Below are 6,068 nucleotides of genomic sequence, written 5' to 3' on the forward strand. Positions count from 1 at the left end.
TAACGGTACACAGAAGTACCTCGGTTTCACGGTCACGGTTCAGTATGGTTCAATTTGAATTGCATTGTAATTTCAAACAAAAGCAGAATGATCTGACTTTAGATTTGTGAAATTATACTACATAAGACACCTGCACAAACAAAAACCGCAGATGGACTGAATGATAATGTAAATGTATTCTCTGACAGCAGGTGGCACTTATGGAACAGCAGCGATATAGAGTTTAATTGGTTACTGCTTTAAACAAAGCTGCGCTGCGCTTATAATCACTGCTTTAATATGCATTATATGGAAGTAAGAGGAAAAGAAAATGCCATTGAAACATTTTTGAAGATGGTCAGTTCCTCTCAGAGATACATTCATATAAACCACATATTTGCCTTTCTATATTTCGAGCATCGCGAACAGTGAGCTTGCTCTGCCTTGTACAGTGTTTTCTCATCTTTACAGACTTCATAAAAATTCCACAGAAATTACATTTTGGGAAATGATTGTAATGCACTTGCAATTTCGGAATAAAGATTGGCCAAAATAAAACTAAAAACCAGTTCTGATTTATGGCTGGTCGACCGGTGAATCTTTAAAACCCGAAACTTTCCCACACTTCTGATATAAAACAATTAGGTGGTTCTTCGAGCTTTTGCGTGTCATTTAAACTCACCGTTCTTGTTTTGGGTTGGTGCGTAGATCGTCTGTTCTTCTGCTCTATCCTGTTGTGATGGTTAGCGGTGCATTACCGTGCACGTCTCCTGGATTGATCGCCTATTACTGACTATATTCATCGTCTGACTGCATGAACCGAACCGTAACATCCGTACCGTGATGAGCAGTTGGTGGTTGAAATAGTAAAAATATTGTTATTGAATATTGAATATATTGCAGGGTTCAGGGTCTGTTTGACAGTCATGGTCAGTGAAAGTCGATCCTTCATGGGGCCATCGATCAGGACGGGGGAATTCCTTTATGGCCTGTCCCAGAGAAAGGCCTCCACTAAGGGATTGTGCCAGCCATCGATCTGGAGTCTCAGTTTTATTTTCCCCGCGGGAGTGACCAAGGCCTGATTTATGAGCTGTGTTACACACAAACAGAACAACAGCCTTAAAGCAGTAGTTCACTCAAAAATGCAATATTTGCTAAAAATTTACTCACCCCCTTAGACCTTCCAAGATGTAGATGAGTTTCTTCATCAGAACAGATTTGGAGAAATGTAGCATTACATCACTTGCTCACCAATGGATCCTCTGCAGTGAATGGGTGCCGTCAGAATGAAAGTCCAAACCTCTGATAAAATATCACAATATTATATCACAAGATATCACAATAATCCACAAGTAATCCACAAGACTCCAGTCCATCAATTAACATCTTGTGGAGCAAAAATCTGCATGTTTGTATGACACAAGTCCATCGAGAAATGTTTAATTTTAAACCGTTTCTTCTGTCCATAATCCATAATATTGCTTTCTCCAGTGAAAAAGTTGTCTGGTCTGAATCAGGAAACAAATATGTAAAAAAAACAAGCCAAAACAGTCCAAAACATTTCTAAATAAATGTTGTGATTGTTTTTATCACTGTTTGGACTCTTATTCTGACGGCACCCATTCACTGCTGAGGATCCATTTGTGATGTAATATTAAATTTCTCCAAATATGTTCCGATGATGGCCTGAGGTTGAGTAAAAAGTATAAATCACCTTCAGATGTACTGCATTACATTTCAATGTATTCATTAATTTAGGTTAAAAGATTGAACCCATCACAAAACCTATATCAGCATACTTGGTCATATTTTAAGCCAAAATCAAATTAAAGAAATATTAAATTATATTTTCCATAAAGAAAATTAAGCCTGTTTTAAGCCTGTTTTTGCATTATGACATTATTGTCATGACAAATTATCTTCACATTACATAATAAATAAATAAATAAAAAAAGATCTGAATTTGTTAATATTTGTTCTACTGCCTTTTTTATACTGGTTTAAATAATGTGTTAAGTGTGTTAACTGTGCTACTTTTAAGACATGAACCATTTTATTAATCTGCGTTAACATTGTTTATTTGGCTTATCTTTGATCATCTTCTCAGAATTTGTCCTGATTTTACAGTAAAACATTTATCAGGTTTTTCCAGAAAACGGGATGATGTGAGGCACGACTACTGGAGTCAGAGATGATTGATTTTTATGTGAGTCATGTGACATGGTCATGTGAATTGTGGCTTCTTGTAGACGTTCAGTAACAGAGGCCCAGTGTCAGTGCTGTCATATAGTTTCAGAAGAGCTGCTGTAGATCACAGTACACAAGGCTGGTCTATTCACTGAGGGTCTGACAGAATAAAGAGTGGCCCACAACTACTGAACACAGGCTGCCGTCACACCTAGAGAGAAACGGGCTGGAAACATTTCTTCAGAACAAACTCACTTCTGCATGTCTGATTCTTCTTCATGGAGTCATTGTATGATTGTTTGGAATTACAATTGGTATATTGGAAGTGGCATTTTCTAATATACACTCACTTTAAAGAAACTTTTGTCACTCAAATGTTTCTCTTTCATAGCTCTGGAAATTTAAAGGGATAGTTCACCTAAAAATTTAAATTCTGTCATCATTTACTTATCCTCGAGTTGTTCCAAGCATGTATGAATTTCGTTCAGCTGTCGAGCACGCATGAAGATATTTTGAAGAATATTGGTAACCAAACACTTGATGGTAGCCCTTGACTTCCATAGTATGGAAAAAAAATAAAATATGGAAGTCAATGGCTACCGTCAATTGGAGCTAGAAATTGTTATACATGCACTTTTTTCTTATTATAATGGAAAAAATAATACATTCTGGGAAGGTTTATAAATGTGAAGATCTCATGTCAAATTGATTTTGTTTATTTAGCATGTCTCTAAGGATGTTTTCACACTGCACCCAATTCTGTTTCGCTTTTCACATCTGATCTTTAGGATGTGCTGCTCTGGACTGTCATTTTGCAAGTGCTGAAATGGGATCTGTTTGTTCAGATGGAGGTGTCTATCTGGTATATCTGATTTTAAAAGCTTGCCACATCCTGGATAAACTATTTGAAAACAAATCTGAACCACTTTTCCAAAAAAGTTGATTTTAATCCAATTTCAAACCGTATATAAAAGTGGTAAGAATGTGTTTTATCTATTTTATTTTAATATTTTATTTAATTTATTTATTTAGGTTGGTATATCAGACTACAAAAATGGATTTGAGTCTGATATTTGACATCACATTTTTGGTGCCTGTCCTAATAAGGCCTAATTCTCCCTGAAGTGAGCTGATTGCTTAATTAAGAGTTTTGTCATTAGAGGTTATTCACTCTTTTGTTCAGATACTGGTTGTCCTGAATCAGAGGGCGGAAAGGAGAAAAAGATTGTATCACAGGGAGATAATCAGCAGTGGGTCATTGGGTCTCTGGTTTATGTGGCTGTATTGATTATACAGGCTCAGGCTGGAAATTGAAGCTAATGTGCTCATGGACTCAGTTCTCCCACAATGTGTCCTGTCTGCTTTGAATCACTGCCAGTCAATTCATTAGTGCCCTCTCTTTACTTTACCACTAGATGCTCTACTTGTAACATAGATTTCATAAAGATTTTATATTATTATGTAGTACATACTATTGTGTTTATTAGTGTATGTATGTTTGTAGAGTGTTACTATTAAATGTATTTTATATACACTATATTTTGGTATTATTCATTTTATTAATAATTTATAATTAATATTATAAATGTAACATTTATATGCCGCATCATGCATAACATTACTAATACTAATGCTAGAATTTTCAGTGTGTATACAGTTATTTTATGGTGCATTTTGTGCTTGACTATTCTATATTTATTGTGCATGCATGACTGTATTGAGCTATATATCTGTTTTCTGTATGAAGTAGGATTTTTGAGAGACCCAGTCAAATGGGAGCTGGTTGGAGGTTTGTATGATTAGGGGCATGTTGAGTCGAGGAGTTAAAGAACAGGAAACACCAACTAATAACATGGTCCATTACCTTCAGGACAAAACCTTTACCATTTGTTTGTTCTCACGACCCTTAGAAAAGACTTTAAGCCCTTGAGAGAATAGGCCTGAGGTGTGGCACAATTGATCAGCCAACCCTATGTTTTTTCACAGCTGTGCGTTTATAATGAGATCTATTGACTCCTGGTGGAGGCCTTTCTTCTTAGTCATATTTATGAATGACAAATATTTACATGATTTTTCCCGACTCAGATGAGACGTGTCTCGCTAACGTTTGGGATTCGAAGAACCGCGGGGTGAACGGCACTCAGAGGGGGCAGATCATCTGGAGGTTGGAGCCCGGACCGTACTTCATGGAACGTAAGTGAGAGTTTTGAAAAGTGATATGCACTTTCTTTTTAAAGGAGCGGGGCTTTTGTTAAAGAATGGGTTTGACAAAGTTCGCAAGGTTATTGGCATCAAATGTTTGGAACACTACCATTCAAAAGTTTGGAGTCAGTAACAAATATAATATTCTTGAGCAGCAAATCAGCATATTAGAATGAATTCTGAAGCATCATGTGACACTGAAGACTGGAGTAATGGTGCTGAAATTTTTTTTATCACTGGGATAAATTATATTTTAAAATATATTCAAATAGAAAACAGTTGTTTTAAATAGTAATAATATTTCACAGTATTCAGCTGTAAAATATATTAAATTTAATAAATATGTAAAATAAATATTTAATACATATGTGGATATATGGAATAAATATTAAATAAATGAGATCTCCTTCAAGAAGATTTATTTATTTATTGTTTTGCCTTAAAATTAGGGTTAATGCCAGATTACCACAGTTTTATTGTAATCACTCCAGCTCAGTTTTTGGCAGAAACTATTTGAAATGATTTCAAATATTAATCCAGGTCTGGGTTTCTCTTGGCATTATAAACCATGACCAAAAAACTAAAACCATAATTTTTTTTTTTTTTTAATGAAGCAACATTAACTTAAATAGTATAAAAAAACTTTGACAAAGCAACGTTTGTGATTTTCATTTAGGTTAATTGGATGTACTAAAAATACTAAAACTAAAACTGAAATGAAATAATAATAATAATAATAAAAACTATGTACACATATAAAAAATAATAAAACTGACAAAAAACACAAAATTACTAAAACTAAAATGAAGGAAAAAAAAAAAATGAAATCAAATTTAAAATAGGAATAAAAGCTATAATAGTATATAGTGTTTCAGCGATACTAAAATAAAACTACTGTATTTCTCTATATGATAATGTGTAATTGTGTGTTATGGTGTACACACAGGTCGGGGCAGAGGGGCAGGTGGATGGACAGTCTGTCACAGAACACTGCAGGAAATTGGTCAGCTTTACTCTGTCAGGTAAGAATGCTTGGTATTTACAACACCTACTTTCATTTTAGTCAAAGAGACTGAAGATTTCTTTTTGAAACTGATTTCAGTATATATGAATTCTGTAAGCCGTTTGAGAGGCAGTACTGTGATTTTATGACCCACACCTTCCTTAACCATGGTAAAATCATTACAGTGCACTTAAAACAACTTCAAATGATATATTGCTGTTTATAAAACTGCAACAATGGATACATTATAACAACACTAACGGTCAATAAATAATAACCTTTTTTAAACTAACAATAATCAATTCATACACCAAGTATTATAGTTAATTTGGCTTAATTTATTAGATATTTCAGACTAATTTACAATGCTTTGAAATGTGTCTTATCCTACCTCCAATCTCACATATAAAGCATGTGTTGTCTTTTTAATGAAATCTCTTCTATATATCTGCCATCTTGTGGCAATGAGCAGCTAGTTCACATAGATAGATAGATAGATAGCTCACATTGTGTGTGTGTGTGTGTATGTTGCAGATATCAGGGCTCAGGGTCTGAAGAAGGGCATGTTTTTTAATCCGGACCCCTATTTGAAGATGAGCATTCACCCTGGCAAGAGGCACGGCTTCCCTACATTCACCCACCACGGACAGGAGAGACGAACCTCCATCATATCAAACACGACTAACCCTGCGTGGCA

The sequence above is a fragment of the Sinocyclocheilus grahami genome, unplaced genomic scaffold (genome assembly GCF_001515645.1).
Source record: "Sinocyclocheilus grahami isolate Dianchi unplaced genomic scaffold, SAMN03320097.WGS_v1.1 scaffold1109.1, whole genome shotgun sequence".
NCBI lineage: Eukaryota > Metazoa > Chordata > Actinopteri > Cypriniformes > Cyprinidae > Sinocyclocheilus > Sinocyclocheilus grahami.